This window comes from Lepidochelys olivacea (genome assembly GCF_965140295.1).
Source record: "Lepidochelys olivacea isolate rLepOli2 genome assembly, chromosome: 21".
NCBI classification, from domain to species: Eukaryota; Metazoa; Chordata; order Testudines; family Cheloniidae; genus Lepidochelys; species Lepidochelys olivacea.
In genome coordinates this window covers 2,743,942-2,758,483 of record NC_140431.1, presented here as the reverse complement: position 1 = coordinate 2,758,483, position 14,542 = coordinate 2,743,942, and positions in this window count along the sequence as shown.

Sequence of the window (14,542 nt, the reverse complement as noted above, 5' to 3'; positions counted from 1 at the left end):
AAGTTCTGTTCCTAGCACTGCAAGTGACTCGCTATGTGACCTTGGGTGAGTAACGTCCATTCTGTGTTGCTGTTTTGCCTTCCTTGAAAGTGGTTGCAACATTGCCTAAATTCACCAGGGTATTGTGACTTAATCACTTTGAGATCTTCAGAGGAAAGGTGCTACAGAAGTGCAATTATTCCCATAATTACTGAGTTATCCCTCTCCCACGCTGCTTTGTGCATGCAGAAATTGTAAAGGCAATATCTTTCTTGTTCTGCATACTGCTGTCTGTCCCCCCTCCCCCCACCCCTGGGAAAAAAGTTAATGCAGCCCTAGGCAGTAGTACCTTCTCTGAGGAATCTCCGCTCAACCAGAGTGGGGATCTAATCCCTTCTCCCAGGCCATGCAATCTTCACGTCCCTCCTCCCCTCTAGAACTGACCACAGACCATTTGTAGAGGCCTCTGCAAAGTCCAGATGTGGCTGAGGGCTGTGCCATAAAGATGGTTGAACCCCCCCTTCTGCTTGTGGAGGATTCCTTCCCGGTCCAGAGCTAGGTTAAAGAAGGGACGGTCTGGCCTACACTTTCTCTCTTGAGTCAAGGGTTTAGGAGCCCTATGTTTTTTCTGGATCTCTTCTGTCCCAGGTGTCCAGAATCCAACATAGTCACATAGATAGGGCACTGTCAGACTCAGTAGATGTGTGTTCTGTTCCTGGCTTTTCCACTGCCCTTCCGGGTGATCCTGAGCAAGTTGATGATGATCTCTGAACCTCTATTTAGACTCAATCTCTTCAGGGCCTGGGTTCTCTCACTACATCTGCACAGAACAATGGCGATCTGATGGGGTTTGGTTCTCTATGTACTGAAGTAATACAAATAATAACAATGTGAGGCCCAATGACTGTCTTGTGGGGGTGTGGGGAACAAAGGCACGTGTCTCTTCTGATGCCTGAAATTGCTTAAATACAAAGACCAATGAAGTCAAGCAATTATGCTGGGTTGTTTTTTTCCTTGATCAACTATTATGATTGTTTACTGGCCATCAGTGACCACTCAGTCATGTAATACTGCTTTGTGTTGCCCTATAAAATAGACCACCTTAGAGTGTTCATTTACTTAGGCTTTTCCTCTTCCTATGAGAGTCATTCATTAATAATCATATACAGTCTTTAGTTTTTCCACTAATTTGATCTCTTTTCCCAGGACATTTTGAACTGTTTGAGTTACGTTTGACATATTCATGGGTATTTCAGCCAAACTAGAAGCTCTGCAGCAAACTTCATTGGCTTTTCATTTCCTTAGTTCTCCTGCAAGTAGAGATGTTAAAATATCAGGAAAGAGGAGTTGTTCTTGGGATATTCCTAACCCAATCAGAAGCAAGGGTTATCAGCCCATCATTTTTAGATTTCTGGATGAATTTTGCAGAACCAAGAGGTTTAGATAAACTGTGGAGAAGTATTCAAACTTTCAGATGCTTACAGAAACTACTGACCCTAATCTCAGAACCCTTTAAAGCTCATCCATCACTAGCCTTCATGATGGATTGGTTTGGTGGTTATTTGTTTTGCAGTAGTGCCTAGAGGTCCCAACAGAAGTTTTCCATAACTTAGTGTACTACTATGGTCGGAAGCTAACATCTCTAGAGTGATGTACAATCACAGAAATATATGATAGAGTTTACTAGACCTTAGAATGCCTAGAAGAAAGGCCATAGATGTTTAGGCTTGTAATAATTCAGCAAAGTGTTCAAAACCTTCTCGAGAATTTTAAGTGTTATCAGCACACACCATTTTGTCTGATAGAGATGTATTCTCTCTCCAGGATGCAAATACATTGCGGATAGCATTGAAGACCCAGGCTACTTCATGCTGCCACCCTTAAATATATTTTTATACATTTCAGCTTATAGCATTTGGTCAAATAGTTGTTTGATAATTGAGGTGATTTATTATGGTGCCCAATTTTTTCAGTTCATCCTTTGATATAGGGTAATGAATTGCGTGCATAGGGACATGTCTATTAAGACAGGGTAAGAATGAGTGAAACCACAGGTGCATTATCAAGATTGATATACTAGCTAGATTAAAAACTGGAATGGTATCATATCATGCTTGAATTATGAAGCAAACTAATATGAATTGATTATAAACAAAGGGAAGACAAATAGAAAGTGACGAGCGAAGGGGGGAAATGTGGAATGTACTAATAAGCTGAATGATTGACTAGAAATTCACACAAACTCCATCAAACCTATTAAACATTTGTCCACAGAGTATGCCTGTTTAGCTTTGTTACACATGGGAACATGTTTTCGTTTAACCTCTAACACATCTGGCTTGATGGCTTACCACTGGAATGACCGTTACGAATCCCCCATTATCAATTTTGTCTAACAGATGTTAACTACAGACAAGGAAGAAAAATGAGTTTTTGAGAAGGAAAGCTACTTAATATGAACACCCATGCTCTGGTACAACATGGGGAGTAGATGGCCAGCCCTCTGTGGAGAAAGAGGTGGTTAGGGACTATTTAGAAAAGCTGGACGTGCACAAATCCATGGGGCCGGACGAGTTGCATCCGAGAGTGCTAAAGGAATTGGCGGCTGTGATTGCAGAGCCATTGGCCATTATCTTTGCAAACTCATGGCGAACGGGGGAAGTCTCAGATGACTGGAAAAAGGCTAATGTAGTGCCAATCTTTAAAAAAGGGAAGGAGGAGGAGCCTGGGAACTACAGGCCAGTCAGCCTCACCTCAGTCCCCGGAAAAATCATGGAGCAGGTCCTCAAGGAATCAATCCTGAAGCACTTATATGAGAGGAAAGTGATCAGGAACAGTCAGCATGGATTCACCAAGGGAAGGTCATGCCTGACTAATCTAATCGCCTTCTATGATGAGATTACTGGTTCTGTGGATGAAGGGAAAGCAGTGGATGTATTGTTACTTGACTTTAGCAAAGCTTTTGACACGGTCTCCCACAGTATTCTTGTCAGCAAGTTAAAGTAGTACGGGCTGGATGAATGCACTATAAGGTGGGTAGAAAGTTGGCTAGATTGTCGGGCTCAACGGGTAGTGATCAATGGCTCCATGTCTAGTTGGCCGGTGTCAAGTGGAGTGCCCCAGGGGTCGGTCCTGGGGCCGGTTTTGTTCAATATCTTCATAAATGATCTGGAGGATGGTGTGGATTGCACTCTCAGCAAATTTGCGGATGATACTAAACTGGGAGGAGTGGTTGATGCACTGGAGGGCAGGGATAGGATACAGAGGGACCTAGACAAATTGGAGGATTGGGCCAAAAGAAATCTGATGAGGTTCAATAAGGATAAGTGCAGGGTCCTGCACTTAGGACAGAAGAACCCAATGCACAGCTACAGACTAGGGACCGAATGGCTAGGCAGCAGTTCTGCGGAAAAGGACCTAGGGGTGACAGTGGACGAGAAGCTGGATATGAGTCAGCAGTGTGCCCTTGTTGCCAAGAAGGCCAATGCCATTTTGGGATGTATAAGTAGGGGCATAGCAAGCAGATCGAGGAACGTGATCGTTCCCCTCTATTCGACATTGGTGAGGCCTCATTTGGAGTACTGTGTCCAGTTTTGGGCCCCACACTACAAGAAGGATGTGGATAAATTGGAGAGAGTCCAGCGAAGGGCAACAAAAATGATTAGGGGTCTGGAACACATGAGTTATGAGGAGAGGCTGAGGGAACTGGGATTGTTTAGTCTGCAGAAGAGAAGAATGAGAGGGAATTTGATAGCTGCTTTCAACTACCTGAGAGGTGGTTCCAGAGAGGATGGTTCTAGACTATTCTCAGTGGTAGAGGACAGGACAAGGAGTAATGGTCTCAAGTTGCAGTGGGGGAGGTTTAGGTTGGATATGAGGAAAAACTTCTTCACTAGGAGGGTGGTGAAACACTGGAATGCGTTACCTAGGGAGGTGGTAGAATCTCCTTCCTTAGAAGTTTTTAAAGTCAGGCTTGACAAAGCCCTGGCTGGGATGATTTAATTGGGGATTGGTCCTGCTTTGAGCAGGGGGTTGGACTAGATGACCTCCTGAGGTCCCTTCCAAGCCTGATAGTCTATGATTCTATGGTGGAAGGAATATTATGGAAATATCAATTGGAGGAATTAGTGAACTGGATTAGGAAAATCCTGCCAGTTCTCTGACACTGAAAGCTATCATTCATTTATGTAGTTGTGGTTCAAATCCCCACTCTGCCTGATTTCAATTGGGGACTTGAATTTAAGTGTCCCGTCTCCCAGGTGAGTGCCCTGCCCATTGGACACTATGAATCAATCCTGTTGTTGTTCTACTAATTCCTTAGTAATTGGAGCAGGGACTGGATCCTGGCTCTCCCAGAAGTAAGCCCTAACCACTGGGCTATGGAGCCCTTCTCACTCACTCTCTGCCCCCGGGGATTTGAACCATGGGTCTCCCACATCCCAGGTGAGTGCACTAGCCATTGGGCTCTTGGGTATAAGGAGGGCACAGGTAGATCCTCCTGCTCTGTTTTGCACAGTTAGGTGTGCTCACAGAGGCAGGTGAATGCCTAGTTTGAGGATCCCGCCAGAGCTTAGGCATAAACTAGGTGCTGAGTTGCTCATTGGCATCAGGACTTGGGCACTTCGGTGCATGCCCATGGACAGAAATTCTGGTGCCTCCAGACTTTAAATGCCTACAGGGTTAGGCAGCAGCTGAGCGGGGCACTGAGGATCTAAGCTTTGGGTCTAAGTGGCAGCTAAACCGCTAAATCTTTCTTTAATCTAGCTCTCGGGTGCTTTTTGAACACTGTACCTGCTGTATGTACTGGGATCATGCATGAGTGGTGGTCTGCCACAGTAGAGCTGCACCACTAGGCAGCAATGGTGGAAGCTGTCTTGGACCCGATTAGGCAGCATGAGAGGTAAAAGTACCCGGGCCCCATCTACAAGGCAGCTTTCACCTTTGCTACCCCCCGAGAAGCTACAACAGAGCAGAATGTTCGCAAATCTCTCCAGTGACGACACATCCTTGTGGCGAGCCAGAGGAAAGGGGTGCAACGCCGTGGTTACCCAGGAGAAAAAAGTGTTTAGTTGGTGAGATCAGCTGGCAGAACTACTGGGGGGGTTGTGCTCCCAGCACAAAAATCTGCTAAACGCATTTTTCCTTGGCCTGCTCCAGAGAGAGGAGAATGCCCTGTAACTTGCAGAGGTGATCCTCTTGATGGGACTGGTTATTTTGGGAGAGATGTGCTTTCAGCTTTCACTGCTTTGCCCCAGCATCTGTGAGTAGGAAACTTTCCGGATTCAATGTCAGCCAAAGAGAATTTTTCAAGAGCAAACTTTTTTGTCTACGTGACCAAGGCAGCCAGGTCTGAAGTAAATTCACAGACCAGATCTGAGGATGGAGAACTGAAGGTCTTAATGAGTGTGACCAAGACAGATTATAATGAAGCACTAATGATCAGGGTAGAGGGCATTACCTGGGGATTAATGACTGTTTGGGAGGAGTTGATGGCCCGAAGAGCAGTCAATAGCCATTAACCCCAGATGGTCATTAATCTCTAGGATATGCCCAGGAGCTAAGTCATTATTGCTGAAAGCTAAAGTAAAAAATAGGTGTGTGGCTGTTTTATCCATTGGTTCTGCACTTTCAGTTGGTGGGTGCAGGACATGTCTAGAGAATTTATGCCCTGTCCCTAAAGCCAGTCAGGTGACTTGAATAATCTCACAACACTGGACTCAGTTATTATCCTTTTTTATATTGCAGCCATTTTCTATTACAGCCTCGTAGGGTGGGTGACTTGGAAATGTTACTTGTCTGTGATCCATCATTACACAGGACAGTCTCTCACTTTGGAAATGAAGGTGCCTCCATCCTGCACAAAGCTGCAGCTAGCTGGCTTCTATTCGTGATAAGAATTTAGCCGCAGAAAGAATGTGTTCTGAATACATGGTGAAAAGTATTGTTTGTGCTCAAGAAACTAACTCCATTTTGTTTTATAAGTTACTTGCACTGCAGCTTTCCCAGCTTCTTGTACTTCGATCACAGCAGATTGGACAGTGTTAGTCTCTGTTCTAAGCGTCGGTTTTATTTCTAGTTTAAGGGTATTAAAAATTGTCTAGTGATCTTGTATGTATAAATACAGTTTAAAGGCATCAAGGTGCAACTTCATTTAGCATCCCAGTTCCAAACTCATACTTAGGCTGGTTTCTCTCCCCAAAATATATGCTCTAAAATGGAGCCTTGTTCTAAGGGAATCTGCCATTCCTTGCCAGGGGTTTTGAAGGCCCCTTGCATGTCTGCCTAACCCAAGTAAATGCAGCATGGTCTCCCCACAGCTCTGTGCTTGTGAAAATGCTCTGTCGGAGGAACCTGAAGCCATGCCTGTACTGAAACCTGTTTCCCCACCCCTAGGGATAAAGATATGTTCCCAGTGATAGTTTTAGTGGACCTGTCTTTCGAGAGAGATTTCCTCTGTAGTTCTATGCAAATGCACAACCCGGTATATGATTCTGCAGGAGAGTCCATAGGTATATTAGAAACAATATTGATGCAAACACAAATTCAAGTTGTATCTATTTGTGGTGCATGAGTGACAGATGTATGCTTTAAAACACTTTCCATCAGATAGAAGGTGCTTTATCTCCTTCTCTATTTTATTCCATTTCACTTCATCTTTCATCTAATGGGACCTGTCAAAAGCAACCTTTTGATTTTTTTTTTTCCTTCTCATCTGCACGTCACATTCACTGACAATCTGAGACAAGGTTTTCAGGATAAAACTTGTGAGGAAATTTAACTAGTGTGTTTGTGTGAAAATATTCATATACCAGCAATCACTTCAGATTAACACATTTGGTGGTGGTAAAATACTATTGGCATTTGAATTGATAAGAGGTAATATCTCTCTGCAATAGGATCCTCCAGGCTTACAGCAAAGGGGGTTCCATCATGCATGGGCTTCATCAAAAGGCTGCTTTCCTCCTTCAAGCTCACCTCACAGCCTGTGCTACAGCCACCATGGCTGTTCACGTAGCTAGCACTGATGAGTCATTTAGTAAAGATAATTTAGACTGGGAATGAGGCAGGAGCCCCAGGTCACGGTGCTGGCTTTACCCTCTAGTGTATTGTTAGATGTTCAGCCAAATTTGTTTAACTCGCATCACTTATTTGTTGCAGTAAGACCAAAATGTAAATTTAAAACCATATAAAGTTCTTGTTGTAAATGGGGGAGGGGAGGTTTGTATTGCATTGCACTTCAACATGAGTGTCTCCTGACAAAGATACGTACTCTGTGATACATACTCATTCAATTCCCTTCCTCTGAAAGAGAGGCATACAACTACCATCAGGAATGGGGCAAGCTTGCCCTTCAAATTTGTGACATAAAGATTTTCAAAAGCTTTGAATGTTATCAGAGAGAGAGAGGAGTCAAAATAATGTAAGGAGGTTGGATTTCCAGTCTGGGGATCCTTTTGGTCCTCATTAAATCCTGGTTTCTCAGGTAACCCATATAGCCATAAATCCCCCCGCAAACACACTTTTTTTTTAATCATCAACTCCCAGTGGGGACATTTCAAACATGTCTCAACAATGGTCAGTTCATGACATTTACATCTAGTTTGGACCAACGCTCTTAGGAACTTCAGCTACTATAGAATGAGTCAGCTCCTCTATTTCATGTTCTGATTCTGGATTATGTATAGTAGCAAGGCTTTCCACAATCTCCGTAATGCTCCTGGGTACAGACTAGAGACCACCAGACAGTGCAAACCTCAGTTAATTAATATGTTCACTGAAACATAAAAGCACTGAATCTGGTTCCCTCTGGTGAGCATTCAACCACTGCAGTATTTTAATAAAATGCTCACAAATCCCAACAGTTCCATGACTTTTAGAAATTTTGTAAGTTAACTGTTCTCCTGACTAAGAATTTCATCCAGCCAGGAAGCAAAAACAATACCATGTGACTTGAGTGATCTACCACACACCAAGTGTGGTTAGAATACAGTTGATGCAAACAGTGAAGTGAAGATGTGCTCTAAGTATTGGATGAAGTCGTGACCCCACTCATTCACTTGCATCACTCCCATTGGCTCTGACAAGGATAGAGTTTCACCTCAGTCTTCAATTCTCCTGTCCCTTTGCAAAATTCTTAGACCATGAAACAAAGAATTCAGAGACACCTACCTTATGTGTTCTGTGGGTGATGATCTAGAGAATAGCAAGGGGTGCTGGTTTATATCAGTCTTTACAAAGAAGATGGCCTGGCAGGCTTATATATTGTCCTGCTAACCTTTACCTCTTCTGAAGTGGTACCAAACTCTGCTGAGAGTAAAGTGACTCTAAATTCATTTCAATTTGACTGTTGTATGAAAAAGGGTCAAATACAAAAGGAAGTTTGTCTTTCTATTCAGATCTAGTAGGCATAGTTTACAGTAGTGGCAGGTAATCATTCAGCTTGGAAGGCAGGATGGCCTAAATTTGTTCTGCTAGATATTATTTCGAGTGCATCACAATAAATCATGTAGAAAACCAGCAGGAAAACTCTAAATGGGACTTCTAATGGAGGGCTTTTCTTGGTTTTACGTCATTTAAATCTTTCCTTGTTTAAAACACAAGTCTGTGATCTATCACAATTGAAAATACTGTATGTCTGAGTCACAGGAAGAATGGGGGGGATAAACAACATAAATAACGCATGACATGTATAAAATATTATTAAATGGGTCATTCCACCTGTGAATAGAGAGCTGATAAATCATTAATAGATGTAAACAGCATGTTGCAGCCAGGAGTAGTATATTTTATAGACTGTTATAAGCACATCAATACAAGATGTTATGTTCACAGGATACACACAGAAGTTAGATAATAACAAATACTTTTGCTAGAAGGTTGCAACATGACACTACTTTATTTCTTGGAATCTGGGACCTTAACACAGGAGAAACAAAGCAGGCTGCTCCCCGAGGCAGAACAGTGTTAACTCACCTCACCTCACCTTGCTCTAGGCTGGGTCTGTGCAGGCTGACTGTGGAGCAAGATCACACACTTCCCTATAGAGCACCCTTGCCTGCATGCAGGCCCTGGAAACCCCTTAGAACTTAGTGATAACTTATAGTTTTAATAGCGTTTTCAATACTCTACAAAAAGACATGGTTATAAACAATCTGACTCTCTAATAATCTACAACAATTGAATAATTTATTAACCCTTTATAAACTATTTGTAAATGGAACTTGAGTGTAAAGTGATACTATTAAATGCATTTAGAAAGCACCTGCTTTGGCCCATTGTCCTATTCCAATCATATGCTGTATTGCTTTTAAGCTCCAGAAGCTGTATGTGTATGTAACAACTCTGTGGATGGGTTATTGCTCCCAGAACCCTTAATCTAAACCCATTAGGCTCTACTGGTTGAGTTGAAGAATTACATCCCTTAGCTGGAAGCCATAGCAGAATTATAAACCTCTTGAATGGACCGGCCATGTTAAGGGGATAAATCCAACATGGTAGTAATATGGGTAAATGTCAATATATGCCAACCATTTTCCTTTTTTTATGGTGGGAGGGGTGAGGAGGGGAAGGATCTGAGGCAGGAAATAGCCTTCCCCCACCCCCTCCAAAAGAAGTTTCATTCTGTTTTCTTTTTTCTTCACAAAAAAATGATTTTTTGGTTTCATTTTTTCATTCAAAAATGTACAGGAATTTTTTTCAAGGGTTTTCAAACAAGTTTGCAAAGAAGAATTGGCGTTTTTCAACCAGCTTCACTCCCACCCTAGTTAACAAAGGAAAAAGGTTGCTGGAAGGTCATTTTTTGAATGTGGGGTCATTCACTCATTGCCCCCTTTCGACCCGACACAGTCAAGTCATGTGGACCATCACAGAATGCTACAAACTCTTACCTTTTGGCTTTGGAAGTTGAGGGATGAGCTAATGGAGTTGGGGGTGGCTGGCTGCTACTAAGCCTGGGGAATTCCTGGCTGGTGAATGGGATGTTGGTGCTGTGAAATGGATTGTTCAATAGCCTTGAGTGCAGGATAGAGGAGGCCGGGTCCAGGGCTTAGAATGCTAGTCTGGGGTTTGAGAGACCTGGATTTTAATTCTTTGTTCCTCCAGAGACCACCTGTGTGACCTCCAGCAGGTGACTGAGGACCAGATCCACAAAGATGTTTAGGCACCTAAGTCCATCATGTCCCCCAGGCACTTAACTCCCCCCCCCCCCCCAATCAGCATTCACAATGCTGTGTAAACCTTGAGGCTGCCCCACAGCCGCTAGCAGCTCGGAGTCTTTGCTCAAGCCAACAGCCCCGAGGCCCCAAAGCAGGAGTCTCAAGCTAGGCTGGGGATTGTCCGTCTCACCAGTGGGTCCCAATTCTGTAGGCAGGTTCTGAATACACCTGATGTCTGTCAGACCCCACAGCAGGGGGGCTGGATGCAGACCCCCAGGGGCAGGTGAGCAGCCTGGCATCCACACAGAAGGCAGCTGGGGGGGGTCTAGGGAAAAAGGGTGAGCATGGGAGAAGTAGTAGCTTGATTAGGAGACAGGCAGCCCACCCCCTAGCAGCCAAAACTGTCTAAGTGCTGATCTCACCAGGTGCCTAACTCCAGGAGAGGGTTTGCAGCTGAGGATCCCAAGGCAAGGAGCTCACCAGGTTGGTCACTTAGGCCCTTGAGCCCCTCTCCTCTGCCCAGCCCTCTCCCTGTTCTGTTCCTGACCACCAGCTTCTTGCTCAGCTTGCTGGCTTCTGAGGAGCACGTTTTTGGGCTCCTTGCTCTCCCCATGCATTGTACGGAGATCCTGTGTGCCTAGTGCAGGACTGAGGATTCCACTAGGCAGCCTGCTGCAACACTGAGCAAAGCAACACCTTACGTACACCTTAATCTCTCTGTGCCTCAGTTCCCCGCTGCAAAATGAGGATTGTAGACCTTCCCTGTCTCTCAAGGGTGTTTGTGAGGATCACTACCTTAAAGATCACGAGGCTCTCAGACGCTATGGTGGTGGAGGCAATAGAAGTACCACACGGAGTATTTATCCTGTTGCTAGGACTTTTAATATTTCTGTGGGTGCCCAGAGAAAAAGTAGGCCCTTTCGTTGCATGCAAATAAAATAGACACTTGTGCGCGCGTGTGTGTGTTTGGGTTCATGCATGTAAATGCGCACGTGGCTCTAGTTCATTTCTGGGGCAAAGTCAATATTTGTAGAACAAGCCAAATATTAAGGTTCAGAGTTTAAAAAGAAAAAAACGGCAAAACATTCAGCCTCGGTGAACTTTGTTTCAGCCGGTGGATCTGTTGGAGAATGTTAAAGGATGTCCCCTAGCCTGGTGAAGCAGCAAATATTGACGGTACAGGTCATGTAAAGCTACTGAAGTAAAAGGTGCCAGGTGGTTGCAGTATTTTACGGTAGGTTTTTGCAATGGAGGGAAAGAAATCCCCTGAGATGTAACCTGTGATCAGACACAACGTGCAGCTGAACATTAATGGAAGACCTAGAGGCCGCTCAAAGAGGGCTTGTGCACACCAGTGGTTCTCAACCTCTGGTCCCTGTACCCCTGCGGGTCCATGAACTATATCTAAGTGGTCCACCACAGACTTGGACTGGACAGGATTCAACTCTATATAGCGTCAGTAAATTTCCAAAGGGGTCCACACCTGCTTTTGAAAGAAATGTTAAGGGTCCACAAATGGAAAAAAGTTGTGACCCCCTGGTCTCGGTTACAGGTGCAGCACAGAACCTATGCTTCCTATATCAACGGAAGGCGTTTTCCCAGGGGTGTAAATAAGTTAATCCATCTCCCTGAGTAGGGTTAGCTCGGTGGACCAAAGAATTCTGGCATTGACCAAGCTGTCTATATTGGGGGTTATGTTAACTTAACTGAATTTTTTTATACCCCGAGCAATATACCTGGGTCAATCTAAAGTGTAGACCAGGGCTAAGGCCTAGATCCTGCAAATTGCTACATCTAGGCAGTCTCTGGGGCCTGCGCAGAGCCTCATTTAGGTCAGTAGGGTCTACATGGGTGCAGGAATTCAGCTACATGGCTTATTTCTTCAAGCATGGAGCCTAATGGTTAAGAATCTCCCTGAAGAGCTATATACCATATATGGCATATTTTGCATGTAGTGTGACTAGGTTAATAGAATCTCTGTGGACGTGCTGGAAGTCCCATGATATTTTCAGTGCTCCCTGGTTTATCAGCAATGCTATAAGAACAGCCTTTATTTCAGAATTTGTTCCATTCTGGGCTGCCTTTTGGAACTGCAGAGGCATCGATAATTTTCTTTAACATTGTGGAGGTTTTTTTTAATTTAAAGAAAACCTAACCAAACTTCCCCGAACCACAGGAAATGTTGTGTTCAGATCATCCTTACCCATACCAGTTTATCCCCAACTCTAATTGAGAGGCCTGATGACTGTCTTGTACTACTAAAAGCTTGAGCATTCAAAGGTTTCCAAAAAGCAAACATGGAAGTTATAAACATGATATAATTGAAACTTGCTGTTGAATCTGAATGACTGTTCAGAGACAATATTCCCACTGGTCTCTGAGCTCTAATTGTGTACATATTGTACACTTAACTCCCCTTCCTTATGTAGTTTGAGATATTTAAGTGCAGTAGGCTAACACCTTCCCCCACATAAAGACCAATAATGAGAGAAATTAACCAAGTTAATGAGGCATTCTTGGCATAAGGCAAAAAGGAGAGCAATGTAATTATGTATGTATACGTATATTGAAAATGCATATGCTTAGCTCAAGGCCTAATATTAGGTTGTCTTCAAGCTGCTTCTTTGTGGCTCTGATCCAAATCCCACTGAAGTCAATAAGACTCTTGCCATTGACTTCAAGGGGCTTTGGATCAGGCCCTATATACGGAAATGAATAATACAGGCTATTTAAATGTGTGGTGTGGATGAGGTTTTCAGCTGCTAAAGCCATCTTCTGTGGGCAAAAGTAGGTAAAGGCCATGGATATTTCAACATGCATTTTATCTGCAGTCCTTGGAGACACCGAGTCAAGGTATTTTGCATTCTTAACTTAATATATTCATTATGGCATGTTATTTTTAGCTCCAAAGAGCAGCCATGTGGATTGCTGAATTATTTGTGTTGCCCCTGTGGATCGCAGACATATGCTGGAGAAAAGGTAGCAGAGAAAGCAGGACTGAGACGGTCATAAATCCTTTTAAGATCCATTACTGACATACTGCTCCTTAGAAAACTAACCCACTGAATTCTCAGTGCCACTGAGGGACAGCACAGTGCCTGGTGTGGTATCTGCTCATGAAACACAACCAGCCTTCTACTAAAGGTTGCATGGGGGTGGGTGGGTTGGTTTTTTTTTGGTTTATTTTTTGCAATGCTGGATTCGATGTTTGCCCAGCACTTTGTGTATGTTTAGTACCATATAAGTGCCAAGTAAAACAAACAAAATGGAAAAAACAAACCCTAATGCAATAGTTAGTGGAAAAGACCCATTATAGTTACACGTGTCCCACAATGTTACCCAAACATACTGCAATGAGTGCGTGTTTATTTAAAATGTGTTCATAAATGTATACAAACAAGTGATCCAACTAAAAGTGTATAATTACATTGCACCAATGGTAAAATGCAATAGAAAACTGAAAGGAGACACGTTTTAGTTTGCATTGTTTTTATTTTCTATTTACAGTAAACCTGACTTCAGCATGCCCACTACTCTCAATTATAAATATTTATAATTGATTGGCAATAGGGTTTAGTAAGATGAAACTGAAAACAAATCACTGCAGTACGTGTGTGCGCGCGTGTGAACTTAGAGAAGACGGCTCTTGCATGCACAGTATTAATAGCGTTGCGGAGTGTTGCCACTTCGTGGCCTGACTTACTGGAGGCCCTGAAGAGGCGAACGTGCTGTAATGGCAAAATGCATAGGAAAGAGAGCTGGGACTGGCACATTGCGAGTACTGCAGAGACGGGTCAGGCTTGAAAGTAGGATACAACTACTGTTTCAACCCCCCGAAATTCCTCCATGAGATTCAGCAAATGTCAAATAGGAATTTTTTAACAAACAGTGATCAGAGCTTTACTCAGGGCCAAGATGAACTTTCAGCTTCTAGCCATGCCTGGTCAGTTACATCTTTAAATCTTGGGAGAAATCCTGGCTTCATAGAAGACAATGCAAAAACTCCCCTTGACTTCAGTGGGGCCAATATTTCACCGTAGTCTTTTTTTTTTTTTTCCAGACTTGTCTGAACTCTAAAACCACATGATTCATTTCTTCTTATGACATTCAGATTTTCTATGTTGTCTACCTCCCCTCTGATTTCTCACTCCAGCCAATATCTCTGGCGCTGATTGTTTGTGCCCTGCATGCCCATCCAAGTCAGTGGTTTAACCATTCTCTATCTCCTTGCACCATATGGCAGAAGCAAAGGCTTAAACCCGCAGCAGACTGCGTGTGATGGGTGGGGAGAGGATAGACAAGCCAGCTAGCAGCAAAGAGAATTAAATATCAATAAAAGTAAAGTAAAGTGGGACAGTCTTACATGCACTATGCTTGATTTGTGTCATACCTTCTCTTCTACCATGTAT